The 11,172-nt window shown below is 42.3% G+C and overlaps 1 long non-coding RNA gene across 1 annotated transcript; it reads left to right on the forward strand.

Moving 5' to 3' along the window:
- The first annotated feature begins 44 nt into the window (after window positions 1-44).
- On the forward strand, window positions 45-9,329 carry LOC118497536. Its single transcript, XR_004900057.1, has 3 exons — window positions 45-269; window positions 1,191-1,302; window positions 8,458-9,329. It is a non-coding gene; the product is annotated as an uncharacterized LOC118497536 (long non-coding RNA).
- Window positions 9,330-11,172: the final 1,843 nt, after the last annotated feature.

The following is an 11,172-nucleotide window of genomic DNA, read 5'->3' on the forward strand; positions in this document are numbered from 1 at the left end:
CGTCAGTTTCTGTCCGGCGCGAAACGTCACCATTCCGCGCCGGGCCGGCCTCCACCCGCGCCTCCGCCCGTCACGCGCAAGCAAGTGGCGGGTTTCCTCTGGAGTGTTCTCTCGGTTCTCTACTTTAAACTGAAATAGCTGAGGTTTCATTTGCAGACTTGCCCTGTCTCACGAAGTTCATGAATCTCTGAACACTAAAGCCTTACATAGGGAGAGTGCTGTGAGAATACTAGAGGAAGGCAGTTTCTACTGTTAAGAACGCTTAACGGGTAAGACAAAAAACAAAACGAAACAGGAAAGCCTTTAAATCTCCCTCTCCGCCCCCGCCTCATAATCCCCCCTACTCCATAAAATACAACCGAGGTATCTTTTTTTTTCTGGATCATTCCAGTCTTTATTCATACCCATCACAGCACAGGTATTTTACATAGTCCTAAACAAAATGTACATACGATTTAAAGTTGGACCTGTTTATTAAACGGCTATTTCTAAATGTCATTTTTAAATCAATGTAATGGCATAATAGTCCAAGTTGCTGTCACATAAATTGTCTTAACTCCTTTCTGATGTTTAAGCATTAATTGATAATACTTAAGTGAGCATTTCCACGCCATCAAAAATCATCTTATTTGTTGGCAATTTACTTTTTGTCTCTCTCCACTACAATATGAACTTTTTGAAAAAAAAAAAAAAAAAGATTTTATGTATTTATTTTTAGAGAAAGGGGAAGGGAGCGCCTCCTACTGGGGACCTGGCCCGCAGCCCAGGCATGTGCCCTGAATGGGAATCCAACAGGTGACTGACGCCTTGGTTCGCCAGTTGGCACTCAATCCACTGAGCCACACCAGCCAGAGCCTAGAATATGAACTCTTTAAAGTAATTTTTAATAACCACTGACTTTATTTTTTTCAAAAGCTTTCATTTATTTTGAGAGAGAGGGGAAGGGAGGGAGAAAGAAAGGAAGAGGAACATAGATCAGTTGCCTCTAGTACGCACCCTGACCAGGGACTCAACCGGCAACCCAGGCAGGTGCCCTGACTGGGAATTGAACTGGCAACCTTTTGCCTTACAGGACAGTGCCCAACCAATTGAACAACACTGGTCAGGCTCTAGGTCTCAATTTTGGATTAGATGTATGAATTTGTGAAAACTCTTAGAACTGTTGCACTTCACTTTATTGTCTTTCACAGGTGTTGGGTTTTTTACAAATTGAAGGCATGGCCAGCAAAAAGATTACAACTCACTTGATTGCCATACCCTTTTATTATGGAGGTCTGGAGCCAAACCCACAATATCTCTGAGGTATGCCTGTATGTAAAATGTCATTTTATTGTATGTAAACTATACCTTTCAATAACATTGAGTTACAGAGCAAAAGAAAAAAAATGAACTATTGATACATGCATGCAACAACACAAGTGAGTGACTTGCTATGTCATACATTATGTTGAGTGAAAGAGTGCAGACTCAAAAAGAGTACATGGTACATGATTCCATTTATATAAATTCAAGACGGGTATATCTAAATTATAGTGATAGAAACCACAACAGTGTTTGCCTGGGATGGCTGCAGTGAGTAGGACTGATTGGACGGGCAGGAGGAAACTTTCAGGGGCAATAAAATGTTCTGTATCTTTTTTTTTCTTTTTTTAAAGATTTTATTTATTTTTAGAGAGGGAAGGGAGGGAGAGAGAGAGAGAGAGAGAGAGAGAGAGAAACATCAATGTGCAGTTGCTGGGGGTCATGGCCTGCAACCCAGGCATGTACCCAGGCTGGGAATCGAACCTGCAACACTTTGATTTGCAGCCCGCGCTCAATCCACTGAGCTATGCTAGCCAGGGCAATGTTCTGTATCCTAGTTGGCGTGGTGGTTACACGTGTGGACAATTGTCAAAACTCATAGAACTGCCCACCTAATATCTGTACATTATGTTGTACGTATATGTCAATTAAAAATGAAACAGAAAATACATTGTAATGAAAGATCAAAATTTTAAACATGCTGGTAGTATTAAATTTATTTGTACTATAGAAAAGGTAGTGGGGGCTAAGAATGATTTCTCAGCTCTTAACCACTCATGAAAACAGAGAGCATGCACACACTATGCTACAGAACTGAGAACGCTGTGTACCATATTACCTTCCCAAGGGACTACTCTGATTCTCAGCTTCTTCACCAACGGTAAGCTACTGCTAGGAGACAGCACTGTAGTCTCATTCCATGTTGGGCAGCAACCCTGGGGGAGACTGCTAATTGGCTTTCTGAGGAATAATGCTCCTGTCCTGTTATTGAAGTGATCCCTGTTTAGAAAAGACAAAACTAGCCCTGGCTGGTGTGGCTTAGTGGACCGAGCACCAGCCTGTGGACTGAAAGGTTGCCGGTTCAATTCCCAGTCAAGGCACATGCCTGAGTTATGGGCCAGGTTGCCAGTTTAGGTGGGTGAGAGGCAATGGATTGATGTTTCTCTTGCCCATTGATGTTTCTCTCCCTCTCTTCCCTCCTTTCCCCTGTCTCTAAAAATAAAATTTAAAAAAAGACAAAAAACTAGGTTTTGAGGCACCTCTCCCTCTTACTCTTTGCCTCAAATGTCTATGCAGCAAAGCTTTCAACAAAACTAAGCAACTCAATTTTAAGTTCTTTGTGGCAGAGGACTATAGAGCAAAAATTGAAGTCTGGGTGCCCACTGCTCTCTCTGCATTGATATTTCATTACAAAGTGCAGCTGCTCCAGCACTGAGATGGTGATTCCTACATTGCTTCCAGTGAAACACAATTCCTAGAGCTAATTCACCAGAATTGATGGTAGGATTTTTAAAAAATTATTTCTTTTTAGAATGAGGGAAAGGGAGAGAGAAAGAGAGGGAGAGAAACATCAATGAGTGTGAGATACATCGGTCAGTTGTCTCTTGCACGCCCCCAACTGGGGACCTGGCCTGCAACCCAGGCATGTGTGCTGACTGGAATCAAACCAGCGACCCTTTCAGTTCACAGGCTTGCGCTCAATCCAATGAGCCCCACAAGCCAGGGCTGAGGATGGGATTTTTGCTTGCATTGGATTTGTAGAACGTTTACTGACATTTATTTTTATTATTTCACTTCCTGCACCTGTAAGGAGACCGATTGGCTTTTGTTTAGTACAGCTGGTGCTGGCAGGAAGGTCCAGCCTGAGGCTCCAAATGGGACAATGAAACTACCCAGCCTGTATGGAGCAGCTCTGCCAGGGCTGTCACTTCCTCCCCTCAGCTAGCATTTATATTCCAAAAAAAAAAAAGTAGGGGGGCATCCAGACTGAAACCATGAGAATCCCACTCATGGGAAGGGTATGTTTTCCTAGGCAGTCTCCTGCCGTGAGTCAGACTGGGTTAGACTGGGCAGTTATAATGAGTTACTTTTTTAATGCATTTTCAGTTTATTCTAATCACCCCATTTAATTCTCACAGCTTTCCTGTTATCTCCATTTTACAAGTAGGGAAATTGAGGTTCAGAGAAGTTGACTTCCAAGATGATATGGCCTAGTAAGTGGCAAATACAGTATTTGAATTCAGCGTAACCCAATTCGAGAAAGGAATGGGCAACAAAACCAAAAACAGGGTGGAGTAAGAGGCTGGCTTTTTTGGGAACCCAGGACTCTGATCAAGAGCCAGCCGGCACCTGATTGGCTGAGGCCAGCAAACCAGCCAATAATTGGAGGCATTAGCCTTTTCCAGGGTACTTTCTAATTGGCCGTTGGGGCCTGAAATCTTGCTGAGAAACTGAGCAGCTTGAACTGCATCTTACTGCCTGATCACATAATGATTTCATCTTCACTCAACTGTGACTTCTGTGGGCAGAGACCTCACCTATTTTGCTCACTGTTGGCTTTCCAGCACCTCCTTCATAGAAAGGACACAATAAACAACTGTTGAATTAGGGAGTACAAATCAATAAATGAGTTAGCGATCGGCAGATCACTAACCATCAATCCGGATTCTGTCACAGCATCATTCATTCTATGTGAATGAGTGCAAGGGACTCACACTGCTTCTCTCTCACTCTCTCGCAAATCAGTTTTTAAAAATGACCAGATGCTTCATAGCTCCTCCCATCAGGAGATGAAGTTTATTTCTCCACCCAGGACATCTGGGCTGCTCTTGTGATTTGTTCTGACCAAAAGAATGTAACAAAATTGTATTTGGGAAGTTGTGAGCCAAAGCTTCATGAGAATTTGTACCTTCCACTCTCTCTCGGAAGCTGGAGACGGTCTACCATGCTGTGAAGATGAAGGACCATGCGGAGGGATCCTGTTCTGTTCTTGGCTAAGCCCAGACGTCAGCTAGGGAATGTACCTGTGTGGGTGAGCCTGAGAGAGACCAGCAGAGCCACCCAGACAATCCTTAGAATTGTGAAAAAGTCATCTTAAGTCATTGTTTTGGGGTGATTTGTTACACTGAAGTAGGTAGTAGATATAAAAGGAGTTGGTGATGATTGGTTGGGGGGGGGCAGGGAATAAGACTCATGATGAAGCCAGGTTTCTGGGACAAGCAATAGGCAGTTGAAATGCCATTTTGTGAGCTAAAGTTAGGGGAGGAGCCAAGAACAGAACATGGAGTTTTTAGATTGGTGGTGTGTGGTGTGATAACAGATGATGAGTTCAGTTCCGGGTATGTCGAGCGCAAGTGTCACGTAGGCAGTGTTTGTATAGCCCTGCAGCCCAAGGATTGTGTCTTGGCATAGATTCAGGAGTTGCCAGCAAGAATGAACAAAATTGTCCATGGGAGAGAAAGAGGAAGAAATGGCTCGAAACAGCTGTAAGGAACAGTCACACTTAAGAGGTGAATAGAGGAGCCTGCCAAGGAGACTGAGAAGTGCCAGGGAGAAGGAAGACCAGTAGATGTCATGTGTCACTTTAGTCACTAGAAAGTGGTTAGAGGTAGGCCTATTCATCACATTAAATGCTGCTGAGGAGTCAAATATGATAAAGTGCTTGGGGTTTTTTTTTTGTTATTAGTAACATGCAGGTTATTGGTGTCCTTAATGAAAGCCATTTCTGAGGAGCAGTGGGGGAGAAGTCAGACTGCACAGGGATGGGGAGTGGGACTCAGTGCACAGAAGCAATTTTACAAGATTTTTGGTCATTGAGGAGAAATGTGTTTTTTTAAGTATATTTTATTGATTAAGCTATTGCAGTTGTCCCATTTTTTCTCCCTTTATTCCCCTCCACCCAGCACCCCCTTCCCACCAGCATTCCTCCCCCTTAGTTCATGTCTGTGGTTCATACATACAAGTTTTTTGGCTTCTCTGTTTCCTATACTATTCTTAACCTCCCCCTCTCTATTTTGTACCTACCATTTAAGCTTCTTATTCCCTGTACTTTTCCCTCATTCTCCCTGCTCCCTCTCCCCACTGATAACCCTCCATGTGATCTCCATTTCTGTGACTCTGTTCCTGTTCTAGTTGTTTGCTTAGCTTGTTTTGTTTTTGTTTTTGTGTTTTTTAAAGGTTCAGTTGTTAATAGTTGTGAGTTTATTGTCATTTTACTGTTCATATTTTTTATCTTCTTTTTCTTAAATAAGTCCCTTTAACATTTCATATAATAAGGGCTTGGTGATGATGAACTCCTTTAACTTGACTTTTTCTGGGAAGTACTTTGTCTGCCCTTCCATTCTAAATGATAGTTTTGCTGGATAGAGTAATCTTAAATGTAGGGCCTTGCCTTTCATGACTTTGAATATTTCTTTGTGGCAGACTCCAGCCCACAGAGTCTGTGTATTGTGACTGAAGATGGAAACAAATGCACAGACTACAGCAGTCCTGTGGAGAAAAAGGGAAGGTTTGGTATTCTCTTAAGTTGAGAGTCCTACAGCGACTTCTCTCAAGGGGAGAGTGCACTGACCCTTGCCTGGACAGGCTTTTATTGTTTTTCTCAGGTCTTACATCAAAGAAGGATTTACTATCTATTGCATAGAATATTGTTGTCTACACTTTAGGTACAATCAAAGAAATGAAAATAACAAATGCAGAAGGGAAAGGCAGCGAGCTGATTAGCTCTGTCCTTGGGAAAATTTACACAGGCTTTGGAAACTACCTTGAAGATAGGCAATAGACATCTACTGTTTCAGACCAGGGTGACGGAGTTTTAGCAAGAGCAAGCCATAACAGTCTTTATGAATTTTTTAGGCCTGATTCCTATGAGAAAATCCAGTTTGAGGGTCTGGCTCCTGCCCACCACATCACTTCTGTAGGTTTTCCATACAGAGCTGAGTCACAGTTGCCAGACCAAAACAAACTGGTTCCCTACACTTCTTGCTAGCTCCTTTTTGCCTGCAAAGTTTCTTTGGAGAAACCAGCTGATACTCTTATGGGACCCCCTCTATAGGTAACTGTCTCCTTTTTTCTTGCTGTTTTGAAGATTCCTTATGTTTCATCTTGGGTAATGTAATTATGACGTGCCTTGGTATGTTCCTCCTTGGGTCCAACTTCTTTGGGACTCTCTGAGCTTCCTGGACTTTCTGGAAGTCTATTTCCTTTGCCAGATTGGGGAAGTTCTCCATTATTTTTTCAAATTAGTTTTCCATTTCTTACTCTTCCTCTTCTGCTTCTGGCACCCCTATGATTCAGAAGGTGGAATAAAGTTGTCCCGGAGGTTCCTAAGCCTCTCATTTTTTTTAGATTCTTGTTTCTTCATTTTGTTCTGGTTGAATGTTTATTTCTTGTCTATTCCAAACCATTGATGTGAGTCCTTGTTTCCTTCTCTTCACTGTTGGTTCCCTGTATATTTTTCTTTATTTCACTTTGCATAGCCTTCACTTCTTCCTCTATTTTGTGACCATACTCAACCAATTCTATGAGCATCCTGATTACCAGTGTTTTGAGCTGTGCATCTGATAGGTTGGCTGTCTCTTCACCACTTAGTTCTATTTTTGGAGTTTTGATCTGTTCTTTCATTTGGGCCATATTTCCTTGTCTCAGTGTACCTGTTACATTGTAAGGGGTAGAGCCTTAGGTATTTGCCAGGGCAAGGCAACTCACATTGTTGTGTTGTGGTGCTGTATGTAGGGGAGGGAACAGAGAGGGAACAATGCTACTTGCTTGGCTCTAGGCCAGACTTCTGTCACTTCTGCCGCTACCCACAAGCTAATTGGGCCCTTCTGGTGCTGATTCCTGGGTGGGTGGGTTTGTGTAGATGCTAGGACCCTGTGGGTCTCTCCAATGAACTCTCCTGTGAGGCTGGGAATTTCTCTTGCCGCTGCAATTCCCACAGGTTTTTTACAGCCAGAAGTTTTGAGGCTTTATTTCCCCACACTGGAACCCTGGGTTGCATGGTCTGTCTCCCCACTTGTTCCTCCGAGTTTATCCACACCCAAATGTGGGACTGCCCAGTCTGCCAGCCGCCACCTTGCCTGCCTCCTCTCTGGCTGCCCATCTGTGTCCCTCCTACCAGTCTGAATGAATGTTTCTGCTTTAGCTCCTTGGTTGTTGGACTTCCACAGTTTGGATTTCTGGCAGTTCTGCTTATTTATTTATTTTTAATATATTTGTTATTGTCCTTCTTTTGGTCATATGAGGAGGCAATGTGTATCTACCTATGCCTCCATCTTGGCTGGAAGTCCACATTGAGGAGAAATGTAAGGCTGGAGAGGGAGGTTTGGATTTTAAGTAGGAGATATGTTAAAATATCACCAAGAAAATTAATGGGTGAACCTTGAAGAAATTGCAGTTAAGTGAAATAAACCAGTCACACACACACACACACACACACACACACACAAATACTTATATGAAGTACTTAGGAATAGTCAAGATCATAGAAACAGAAAGTAAAATGATGGTTGTCGGGCTGGGACTGTCAGCCTTCTGTCATTGTTTATTGGGTGTGGTTTCCACTTTACAAGATGAAGAATTATGGAGATGGATGGTAGTGACGGTTGCACAATGTTCTGAATGTATTTAATACCACAGAACTATATGCTTAAAAATGGTTAAGATGGTAAATTTTTTACCACAATAAAAAAAAACTGGAAAAATTGGGGGCTGGGAGGATCAGCTAATGGGGTGGCAAAGGCTGAAAACAGGAGAGGGAGAGTTAATGGAGCAAATCCTTAAAAGGCACAGGAGAGGGAATTTGGTGCATGTAGAGAAATTTGGACAAAAGGGATACTTCTCCCATTTGTAACAGACTGAGAGGGGAGAGGTGTGCCTGGAGGTAGGTCTGGTGGTGGAAGGTTGAGGGTGTTGCTTTGTGTTGACTATTTACTTGGATTTGGGAAATTCTTTGCTTAAGATTGAGGGAAATAACAGGGTTGGAAGTTGAAGGCGAGTCTTGAAATGGTCCCTGAACAGAGTGGGGGAGTTAAGCAGAAAGGACTAATGATCCATGACGCTAGGGCACTGCAGCTTTTTCTGAAGTTGTCCCCTCCATTGATGTTAACTATGAAATCAGATAAATGGAACGGTATTTAACTTGTCCCTCTCACACAGCCCTGCTTGCTCCAGAGATAACAAAGTGGTCCCGAAATACTGGAAGCTGTGTTGTTGCTAAACCTGGACTCAAATGGCACTGGTTCATTAGGACGACTTCTGTGCACATTTAGAAGGTGTCGGCATCCAAGAGGAGCACAAGGTGGATAACAATACACCTCGCACACAGCCACCTCGCATACACCTGACCAGGGGCTAACTCATGTCCTCTCAAATCTAAGTTTGGAGACATTTGCTTTCAGGGATAGACCTTGACTGCTTGGCTTTTCTTAAACTGGAGAATTCCAAGGACTGGAAGCATATGGATGAGGATGTAACAGAAGAGTTGTAAGCACTCACAAAATGTGAACTAGTACTTTCAGGAGAGTTCCATCTAAACACCCTCACCCCCACCCACCCATCCACCCATTTCCTCTGGGAACAGGAAATGACTGTAGTGCTGGGCAATAAGGCTAAAGAAAGGTCTTCCACCCAACCACCGCTGCCCATTAGATATTGATAAAGCAGGGGCTGTAAGTGTCTCATCTGGGCAGCTGGCATGCCAAATAGCCACCACTGTTAGGCTTAGTTTAATATTCCTTCCTTCACCTACTCCTATACCCCATTTTACTTTTAGAACTATGTGATTAGACCTACTATGGAGAATCCTCTTGCTGTGCTGAATACTAGTATCAGAACAGTTTCTAAGCCAAGGCAGAAGCATCCAACAACAGGGGCTGGAGAGAGGGCATAAGATAGGAAGGTGACAAACAGCCTCCAAGCAGATCCCCACCATCTCTCACTTCCCACTAGATGTTTTTTTTTTAATAATTTTAAAAAAATTGATTTGAGAGAAAGAAACATTGCTTTGTTGTTCTGTTATGTATTCATTGGTGGTTTCTTTAAAAAATTTTTTTGTAAAGCTTTTATTTATTTTTAGAGAGAGGGGAAGTAAGGAAACATCAATGTGTGGTAGCCTCTCACACACCCGCTACTGGGAACCTGGCCCAAAACCCAAGGCATATGTTCTGACTGGGAATCCAACCATCAACCCTTTGGTTTGCAGGCTAGTGCTCAATTCACTAAGCCACACCAGCCAGAGCTAGTTGTTTGTTATGTGCCCTGACCAGGGATCAAACCCACAACTTTGGGACAATGATGTGAGCTAGCCTGCCAGGGATCCTACTAGGTGTTTGAAGCTAATCTGGGGAAGCCCTGTCCCAGATTCAGTTAGGGTACTGGAGTCTTCTAGCACAAGCCCCTCATGTTCCCTATCCTTCATTATATCGTGTTTTTGGAAGACACTGCAATCTGAGTCCATCAACAGAATAAGGAACATTTATTCTCTATCAGAAAAGCAAAGTCAGGTAAAACTGCAGGGGGTTCCTAAGAACCTGTTATCTCTATCTGGGACCAGGAGAAACTGAGGAGGGTCCCTGAAATCTACAACTTGGGTGGTATTGATGAAGGAGAGGGGCCAGTCCTTTTGCTGAATGAGTCTCCTACACGTCATACAGTCTGTTCTTTCCAAATTTTCCCTTTGGGTTTCTCCTCAGAATTATTTTGTATAGTACATGTAACTACTGAGTCACAGATCCTCTTTGGAATAACAATAGATTTTTTTAAAAGTCTGCCATTCTTCCTCTGTAATATCCTTCTAGTCCATTTCTTCTGCATTCTCAATACAACCAGTGACATCCTGGCACTTGCTGTGTGATGGGACTGATGGAATAATCTTCTCACTGGTTTCTCAGACGCCAACCTTTTCCAGCTCCAGTATATCCTGTAAACGTCTGCTAGACCAATTTTCCTACCCCACACTCCCAAAAGTGCTTTAATTATTTTCTGTCTTTTAAGAATCTGTGATAATTTACTGGTAAATCCAGTTCAATTATATCTCCATTTTTCTACCTAATGAGTCTTTTCTCTGCCCACGTGGCTAGGCTGCTCCCCTTACCACCCTTCCGGTATACTGTGTGTGTCCTGGTGAAGTCTTGATAGGGTCAGTCTACCTGAAGCACTCTTCTTGTCACTTGAAATCCCACTTTTCTCTGATAACAAACTCCACTCCTTTATGAACCTCAGAAATCTTTACCTTCTAAATATCAATGGCACTTTGAATGAAATGGCCTTCAAGTTACATAATGAGATGTGGACAACAAAGGGAGAATACCTTTCTGAATCCTATTTTTATTCCTAGGTGGACTAGAAAAGTAGAATGTAAGGACTAAAATTACCGTATTTTACCATGTATAACATGCAACCATGTTTTTGGCCCAAACTTTCAAGAAAAAAAACTTTCAGTTTATTTTTAATTATTTATTTGTTTATATTTAGATACTTGTTTTTTGTATTATAAAGAAATTTTATCATTTATTTTTTAATATACAGATATCATTATTGCTTTCTAGAGTTACTTTTAATGCATAAGTATAAATAAAACAATTAAAAACATTTATATAGATATCTGTTTTTATAGATTAAAACATATAGTCTTACCCACGGAAAATGTGCATCATTTTTCCCTCAAAAATTTGGGCAAAAAAGTGCACATTATACATGGCAAAATACGGTAGTTAGCCATTGCACCCTCTAGTTTACCAGCAGGAAAATGGAAATGTAAACACCCCTCTGGCAACTGACTAGGGCCCTGGGACTCTGCAGCCATCCCAACTACTCATGTCAAGTGTCAACTTTGAAATGGAACAGTAATATAAGGTGCTGACTAGCTTATGG

This window comes from Phyllostomus discolor, chromosome 12 (assembly GCF_004126475.2).
Source record: "Phyllostomus discolor isolate MPI-MPIP mPhyDis1 chromosome 12, mPhyDis1.pri.v3, whole genome shotgun sequence".
NCBI lineage: Eukaryota > Metazoa > Chordata > Mammalia > Chiroptera > Phyllostomidae > Phyllostomus > Phyllostomus discolor.